General features: G+C 29.5%; 1 protein-coding gene across 5 annotated transcripts in view; it reads left to right on the top strand.

The window, feature by feature from the left end:
* Positions 1-1,555: 1,555 nt before the first annotated feature.
* Positions 1,556-10,161, top strand: part of LOC125069611 (tyrosine-protein phosphatase Lar) — a 368,834-nt gene continuing 360,228 nt past the window's right edge. For all 5 annotated transcript variants that reach the window (XM_047679172.1, XM_047679170.1, XM_047679171.1 and 2 more), the window contains exon 1: positions 1,556-1,750. The gene's annotated coding sequence lies outside the window, so the exon portion shown is untranslated. The remainder of the gene's footprint in view (positions 1,751-10,161) is intronic.

Below are 10,161 nucleotides of genomic sequence, written 5' to 3'. Positions count from 1 at the left end.
GAAGAAAACCACTCAAAGACAACCTTATAAGAAGCTTGTATGATGATTTTTTAACGAAAAAAGACGAAGAGAAAAATAATCATTAACGTTATATTCATAAAAATACTTATATAATATTTTTATTTCCAATATGGAGATTATGTACTTAGCGGAAATATAAAGCATATATTGCTTGTGATATATACTGGCACCCTTTGTAAAAATTAAACAAAAAGCTATTACAAATAAAACCTTTAGAAAATAGAAACTTAATCAAGACTCTAAAATTGCTACACCAGGCTATGTTTGTATACAATCATCACGGAAAATCTTTTATATTGTTACTAATAAATAATAATATATCTACTACTACATATTACCACCTAGTCTAATCAAAATGACCCACATATTACTAAAATATATATTTATTGGACGAATTAATATCGGATTCCCGTTATCGTATAAATTAATTAGGTACGTCCCGAAAGCTCAAAATGTTGTATCGAAAAATAAAAAGGCAATTGCTGCGTGTGTTTGTTAGTAAGTATCCTTATAGCCCTCATCTTTTTCACAAAATTCTCCTATAGAGGCCGTGACAAATTTTAAAAATAATAATGAAAATCATTTCATTAATTTAATGAATTATCAATATGGACATTTCAGTATAAAAACAATGTAAGAATATTAAACCGATTCTAGGAAGGTCGTAGACTCAGATATCAGATATATTAAGCAAAAAAAAGATTGTAAATTAAAATAATCGTATTGGAAAAATGTCATGTTTATTCATTACTCTCGAGTTAAATAAAACCTACTCGTACGTTACGAGTGAATTAAGAGGTCAAGAGCGGAGTTCCAGATTAACGTAGATTTTTAAAAAGAGCGTTTATTTTTGGTTTCATAAAATTTAAAAAAGAAATAACTGCTCTATTTGTATAGAATTTACAGACGGTGTAAAAAATAAAATTAGTTATGTGTGTAATAAAAAAAAATTGAGCGGTAAATAATAAATGTAATAAACTTTAAAATTATATTATAAATATTGCAATCAATTATAATTAATTAGTTTATAAATTAATTTGTTTGCGGTTACATGAAGAGCGATATGAAAAAGCCACAGCTTAATAAAATGATAGCCTAGTTAATGCAGTATCTTCACAGAGGACGTTGACATAAAAAATATATTTCAGTCTATCCCTTTCACTCATACATCTATACTCTTCCGTAAATCGAAATCAAAGCTCGTCGGGAATCAAGCGCTCTGAAGTTGATACAATATCATGAAGTGAGCTGCGAATCGGGGAACGTTCGGAATACATTTTCGTGAACTTCACTTCTATCAGACTAAAAAATTTTATAATTTCTACGTAAAATTAATTACGGGTGTCATTGATTTCATTTACTTAGACAATTTTGTATCGAAAAAGAACTAATTAAATACTTCATCACATTGCATTCAAAAATATTTTAGATTCGTTTTCATAGAAATGACAGCTTTCAAACATGAAGTCACTTTGAGCCGAGTAAACGTTTTCAACAATCAGTGAATACTTTGCAATCTCGTATGTGCGGAACGTACCTGCATATGGCGGACGCTCAGTTTGTGTTTATGTCAATAAAAAACTGATTTTCGTTTGCGCGGGTGAGGATTTATTAAAATTTATAAAATATTATGTGCAAGTGGAACCTGTGAATTGTGTGTATTTTTTGTGATAATGTTTTACGTAACTGGACTCAAAAGCAACTTCATATCTTCATTGGACTTATAAGGGTATGTATTTTGTATGTTTCTTTATATGTTTAAGGAATGACTGAAAAGTTTATGGGTTAGGGATTAGGTTGGTACGCTTAGATTGCGCTCTGGCTTTTGGATATCCATACTTTGTGAATACGACGAGTAAAGCAGAGATATTAGTCTTAGACCGATTGACCCTTTTCTCGTAGGTTATCAGACAGATGATAACTTTTTGCATATTATTGATGTCGCTATTGCAGAAAAGCACAAGATCTCAACGTATTTTAAACTTAAAAACAAAACACTACCTCTTGTTAGGATACCCTTGAAATTTAATTGTTTGTTATTAGTATTTTGGATGAAAACAATTATCGTATTTTCTATTAAAATTTTTGTAACTTCGACTTTAAAAGAATTAATATTCCATCTTATGATTTACATGTAAAGTAAAAAAAGCTTTTTTTCTAATTAAAATGAAATACTTTGATTATTCCTTCTATATAAATTACAATATAACATAAAGATTTTAATAAATGACTATTAATAAATGGAAATGAAACAATTATAAAACACACTAATGTTTTGGTTGGATTCTCACATAAGTAATGCATAACAAGTCACAATTGTTTAATGAAACAGCTGTCAGTATTTCCAAATGAGTACTTAACTATGAAAACAAACAATGATAAGTTTTTTATTTATACAAGAAGTCTAATACAGAACACTGGTATGTTTATGATTGGCCACATGTGTATCATGTCTTTATACTATGATTCATGTGCCATGTGTGGCCAGTGATTTATGATTACCTAGTTTTAATTTTGAATTTCAAATATGGATGCCATTCAGGATATGGTGATTATTCAAATAAGAGATGGCATTCTTCCCTGATGTATCACCGATATGACACAGTCTTTAAATTTTATTATGTTTTTAACAAGAAATTCTATTAATGTTTAAATAACTATATACCCCATAACCAAACCGTGTTTGAAGTCAGTGTATTCTAAGCATGTCTTAAATATCTATTTACAGATTAACTTGATGTTGTTATTCAACATGCTTGAGCCAACATAAATATAACTACTATGATAGATTTAAACATTAGTTCAAGTAAATAAATTTAATGAAGAGAAATGAAAGTATAAATGATTAATATTTTTGCAACATCACAAGTGAAAAAATTGTATTAATATAATTTGAACAAGCTATCCTGTATTTTGAGTTTTATATATGAAATCACATAGTATACTTTTTGGTATAAGTTAAAAAGCTAACCAAGTATATTTGTTGTTGTGTATTAAAACACTATTAAATTTAAATAATTGATTTATACCATGAACTGAAACATGTCAAATTTTATTCTAGATTGTTTTGTCAAAAGTACTAATATTGCTAAGTTTTGGTTAGTTCGGTTGGATGAAAATGGCTTAAATTGAATTGAAAGATATCATCCACTCATAATAACAAGTATATGTAAATGAAAACTTGTAAATTATACCACATTATGTAAATATTATTTGTTATATTCTATTTATTTGCCTAGACCGTGTTTGATGAATATGCCTATAAGTTATTACAGTTATTTCCAGAATGCTTTCAATTTAACAGTTACCATTATTTATATGAGTTAGTGTTTCTCAATATTCTCCGAGCAGTTATGAAAAAACAGACTGATTTCGAGTTCTAACTAATGGTGTCTTAAAAGATTTGTCACACATCGTTAAAATATTGACAGATAAACTATATTGTTTGAATTTGTAAATGGAATATCTTAAAAATGATGTAGCATTGTATTTTTTTTTTTCTTATCTTAACATATTGTATATGAGTTTTTTTTTATAGTTGAGAGAAACTATTTTTTCTATGACACTATACCTGTATCTCTGTTCTGTACTATAACTTAAATCATAAAATAAACTTGTTCAAGAAATAAGCGAACGATAGAAATTAACTTGTTTGTTGTTGTTGTTTATTTTTTATTTCCATAGTAAATACAACTTTGTGTGTGTTAAGTGAATATGTTTAACTAGTTTTAGTGAAATGCTACTTTAAGGATTGTATTAAGCACTGAAGTACACAGCTACCTGCTTTTTTAGTATTACATGGTAGAATTTCATATATAATTATAAAGCAAACAATCAAAATAATTGTTGTTATGTTGTTGTTTTAAAATTTATATAAAAACTATTTCAAGGTTTATATATATTATTACTTTCTAGTTTAACTCTTTCACTCTATATCTAGAATTACTTGCATTTAATTCTCATATATAACATTCATCGATTTTTAACTTTTGTTGTTTCATCACAATAAGAATATCTATGTCTCGAATATGTGTTTAAATATCAAATATAATATGTTTGACCTAAGTTTACGATGAATATCTATTCGTGTTAACTTCATCACGAATGGTGATTGTATCCACGATCGTTCCCGGCGAAGCCTATCGCAGTGATCACGTTCTTAATCAGTTATCTTTTATACGTAATAACAGAATAGATCTCATTATAAATTATAAAGTTTAAAAAGTCTATATATAAAAATAACGTAAGTTTATTCTTTAGTATTCAAAGTGGTCTATCCGTTTTCGAGTAATCGGTGAACTAAAATGTAAGAACACACACACGATAAACATTTAACCAATTCCCTTCCAAACGGAAAAGTAAATTGTGAGCATGTTGAAATTTTATTTATTTATTTACTATTAGTTGTTGCCGACGACTTCGCTCGCGTTTAAAGAGTTGGTCGTCAAGTTAGGCATGAAAAAGTAACCTTCCTTGGAGTTCAACCTTGCTTCATACCGAATGTTAATCAAATTTGGTTCAGTGGTTTGGCTGTTAAAAAAAGCAACAGAGAGACATACAGACAGGGTTACTTTTGCATTTATAATATTAGTACAGACTACAACCTACTGCTTTGCCTGCCTAGAATACGTATACAAACATAAGAAAAACATATATTTTTGCTGAATATTTAGCTGACTTCAAGACATCATCTGTCTTTATATCTTCTGTTGTTTTTGTCGTTGTTGATAGTGAGCTCACACAGTTACTCAATTATATACCCGTTATTGTACTGATATCTCAGTAGATGTAACGTACATAAAACATTACTATAGCCGATTCCAATACCAGAAGGATTCGAGATAAATAAACGATATTCACCTTGAACTGAGATGACACCATTGGTCGAGGTGTTAAATAATCTATGGTATTAATGATGTTATCGTGAAATGTTTCGCGAATGTTATCAGAGATTTGAAAGTTAAATTAACACGTTTATACACAAAAAGTTCAACGGAAAAGTGGTGTGTTATATATAAATATGTATTAATGAAGTAGAGTTTGTAGTGCATAGCTATTAGCAAATCGCACGTAATGTTTAAATCTAAGGTTTATTTTTACTGCTTCGCTAAGAACCATTGGAATCTTAACTAATATTTTATAAATAAATACGAATGTTAGTTTGTTGCGATTTCACGTTTGAAATACGCAATCACACGTGTGTTTTTTTTTCAAAGAATATAACGCAGGTTAATATCGACACCCCCCCCCCACCGCACGCAGGGGAAGTCAAGAGTGGAAACTATACTAGTTTACAATATATAGTTATATGTAATAGTTTTTATTGATGTAGTTATGTAAAGGTTATTAATAGTACAACTACTGATTGCTTCGAAACAACATTCAACCTTTGACATTTCCAAGCATTAAACTTTATTTACATGGAAGAAAATACTTCATACGAAATATTGAAACGGTGTCGGAGGTCGGAAATATAAAGTAATGCCTCCACTACACTCTTGCCGTCAGTTTTATAGGATTTCTCTCCACCTTTCGCCTTATCAAATAAACGGTAAATAAATCTGTTTGTATAAATTATGGAGTAAGCGTGCAATATTTTACGTTTTCGTTTTATTTTCCGATTTGAATATCTTTTTTTTGTAAGAATTGCGTTTATAATCTATGTACATATGCTACAAGCTAGAATTCTTAATAATAAACTGTATGACGCTTGTATACTCCAAATTTTCAGCGCGCTAAACCACGGGGCGCAGTTAGTCTGTCCTTATGCCCATCCGCCAACTCATATAAAACAAAAAAACTCAAATAATATGGGTTGGCCGAGGGGCAAATGTAAGTCACCATCGCTCAAAGACATTGGCGCTCTAAAAAATGTTAACCATACCTTACGTCGCCCATGCGTCGCCAACCTTGAGAACTAAGTTATTATGTCCCTTATTATTCCTATGCGTCGCTCACCCTTTAAACCGGAATACAACAATACTACGTATAACTGTTTAAAGGTAGAATATCTTATATATGAGACGGAATACCCACTAATAAACCTGCGGTACCCACTCTTCAGGGGGCATCACGGGATCGCTTGCGTGCCAGCGTGACTAGTCTAAAATAATAGCTAGATAAATGAACATAAGAAAAACAAGTAAATAAATTATTTTAAATACAGTTAAATCTTTATAATTCGAATCTCGTTAAATATTACTAGCTTGTGCGCAATTTCACCCGCGTTAAACGTTACTTGGGGCCGATATGGCGTAGTGGTTAAAACGTGTGCATCGTAACTTATAATTGAGGGTTCAAGCCCAGGCAAACACTTAATTTCTTATCGATATTTATTGCGGCTTACAATATTATTTATATATATTTATTGTGGCTTATAATCCTGGGGTCGACATATAGTAAGTAAAATAATATGGTAAATTGTAGGGTATCCAAGTATTCTTAAAATATACTAAAATACTCTTGATTGAATGAAGTACAAATCGAAAAGTAATTTAAACAAAACAACTATATTTTTTTCTTTTTTAAATTAATAACTAACTAGTATCCGAGGCTAAGGCTTTCACGTGCTATTTTTTGAGAATAAGATAGAAACATTCGTATTTGGTCGAAAAGAAGCACCTCTGTATTAAAAATCTAGTTCAGAACTAAATATCTAACATTTATAATACTCTGATTCGAATTCAAGGTATAAAATCAATTTATTTATACCCTATTCCAATCTAAGAAGTAGTTAAGCTAAACAAACCTTAGATTAACATATTACATTCGATTTGTTATTAGCTCTGATATATTATAAACATCAACTACAAACACTTGTTGGTTTATATAATGCATATATTTATTTATAAAGACGCTGCTCCACTTAAGTACTTTTATATCTTTAATTTTATTACCAAATGACAACTTACCCGACATTCAAAATCCTAGTTTTTTAGGAAACCATAATTAATTCGACTTCGACTAATCACATCTAGTCCGTTGAATTTCGCAGTTATTTATTTGTATTTACTTCTATGGCTAGCCTATTTATAAAACGTTTCAAATTAGCATGTTGTAATTTTTCCTTTTTTAACATATAAGTGGTTATTGTTCGATATTCTAAAAGATTGAAGATGCTTTGGTGAACTAAAAAGTTCTCATATACTTACGTACTATTTACGTCAATCGGGAAATATATAAACGTACAGACTTCTTTGTAATCCTAGTATGATATTAACTTTGATTAAACGTAGTCGTCTAATTAAACCGATGGTTCAATAATATGATCTAGTGTTGGAAACTGAATTCCATAGAGAGCAATATATCGTACGCGAGAGATAAAAAGTCCACCCCTATGCTATATAAACAAACCGGTCCGTCAGTTAATTGCAACAAGAAACTATTAAATTTAACTAAGCTGCAAAATTCCCATCAGAGGAACTATGTACATAATAAACGGAAGCCAGCTTAATAAGCTCCCGAGTAATTGGGTTAAAGTACGTTGTGCGGGGCACTCTACGCTGGTGCAACACAATAGAGGCATTACGCGATCATATTTTAGATTTTGTGTTTAAATGTCACCTTATAGTGTAATCAGTGCCTAATCTAAGTTTTGTTTCATAGAACTTTTCGTTCGAAGCGATCAATTTAACTGTTCAGGATTTTTCATGTTATTTCTTTTAATGTTAAAAAAATAGTCGACATAAAATAGGACCAAACGGGAAGTTTGCCCAATCATATCGTTTTTTCCAGATTAGTTCATAAATGACAGACTCAGTGACAGACAGACAGAGTGACAAAGATTTAAAAAATATACAACCGAATTGATAACCTACCCTTTTTTTGAACGTTTCTTTAATTTTATAAAACTTGGGTTGTGACTAGTTTTAATATCGGTGTGATAATCTATCATGCAGGTAATCTTAATATATTGCTGTGTTTTTTTTTGCTATTAACATGGCTACAGAACACGAAACTCAGTCTGACACCTGTTCTTATTTTTTTTTAAATTTTGACAGCTGTAACAATGAAGTTTAATTGGAGCTTTGTTATGGTAAAAAAACGTAAGGTTGAAGGATTGTTGTATTAAAAAATTCAAATAAATTCAAGAAATATAGATGCATGATTTTATTATCAAATTAAATTATTGATATATCATTATATGATGATGAAAATATAAGCTGATCATGATGACGATGATTATAATAATGTTTTATTTTAATAAAAAATTAATTAGTGTACATACGTTTTATAAAACTGCTTAAATAATTATTAATAATTATATTTTTTACTGTTCTGTTTATTATTATTATACACATTATTGAAAATATATATGTGTGATTGGCGATAGGCATAGTATTATATGCATTTATTTGACGACCTCCGTGGTCGAGTAGTGTGTACACCGGTTTTCATGGGTACGCCACTCCGAGGTCCCGGGTTCGATTCCCGGCCGAGTCGATGTAGAAAAAATTCATTAGTTTGCTATGTTGTCTTGGGTCTGGGTGTTTGTAGTACCGTCGTTACTTCCGATTTCCATAACACAAGTGCTTTAGCTACTTACATTGGGATCAGAGTAATGTATGTGATGTTGTCCAATGAAATTTTAAATAATTTTAACTTACATAATTGCAATTGATCAATTAGACAATCACATTCGTAATATCTTCTAAGGCTGTAGTCTGATTTAATGTTCATTCTTTACCTAAAAGTTGGTGTTTAATATTTTAAATTGAAGAAAAATCTCTCTTTCGCTCTAATTGTCACAAAGGTCGACTTTTACGTTACAATAAAGCCATAGAGGCAAGTATTAATAACAATAAGTATTATACTGTTTTCTCGGAAATCACTTAGCGATTGATGATTATATAAGGTATACTAAATATTATAGGTACCTGGAACTACTAATTTATGGAAGAGGCAAGGGTCCATTTCAGTTCTATGACTTAGTACATTCCAGGAAATCAACAAGGAAGCTTTTATATCTGTATGATTGATTTATTAATAGTCAATAAAAATATTAATTATTTATTTACAAGACCAAGAAGTAAAATACAAAGGAGTTTGACGAGACAATAAAAAAAGTATTTTTATACAAAGACAATACGTATTTGTGTTGAAACATCGCGTGAATTAATAATAATTTTAAGTCCCAGGTGTACATAAATATATGAAAATTCTCAGACAATATTACGCAGAGTATGTTCACAGAGTTCAATGACTACGATTGACAAATATTTGCTAATAATCAAATTAAGTATAATAGAATTTCGTAAAAGTATTATTTAGCTTTTATCTTATATTACATGCAGCAGCTATGTAAATAACCGAGCCATATCGTAACTGTGTATTAATGGATTTGATATATACAAAAGGTAAGTAAAAAAGTAACATTGGTAAGTACGATATACATAATACATTTCTGATCTATTTATAAATGATTGATTATGAGTTTTAATTTAAGTTATTATTTCTTCAATCTAGCAATATATACATCTCTTCAAATAAGAAAAACAAAAACTTTTATTTACGCAGTATATTGTATTCTGTGCACTTAATATCGAAAAATATAATAAAAATAACTTACATCAATATATTTTTTTTTTAATTAAATGGTAAAAAAAAAACTTTTTTGGAGTTAGGTAACCTTTATTTTTTTACCTCCTTCTTTTTTTGAGGTCGGTGTAATTTTTTCATGTGTATTTCGTTAATAAAACATCAAGGCTTACTTTCGAATGACTCCATTAAATGGAAAGATTCAATCATTGACTTATATCTTGAAGAAATGGCAATACAGTTTATATACGCACATATTAATTAAATAGTATATATTTAGATTATAAGGTGATACGATAACTGATACGTAGGTGGTTCTCAATTTAGACTAGACTATATATATACATCTATATATAAAATCATATGAATCTTTATTTATTACATTATTTCATCGTATCAAATACATTTTTTTTTGTTTTCTATATCTATTTCGTTCATAATGTCACCAAGAATTAATATTTTCCTTATTACAATTTTGTTATATGCTTGAGCGTATTATGTACGTCGTAGTTACCAATTATATTAAATAGCTCATCAAGTGTAACTCATCTCGTCTGTATGACGCTGTCAAGGTTGCGAGTTCCTTGTACAATCTTTCGGCTG

The sequence above is a fragment of the Vanessa atalanta genome, chromosome 15 (genome assembly GCF_905147765.1).
Source record: "Vanessa atalanta chromosome 15, ilVanAtal1.2, whole genome shotgun sequence".
Classification (NCBI taxonomy): Eukaryota; Metazoa; Arthropoda; class Insecta; order Lepidoptera; family Nymphalidae; genus Vanessa; species Vanessa atalanta.
This window is presented reverse-complemented; position numbering and strand designations above follow the sequence as displayed.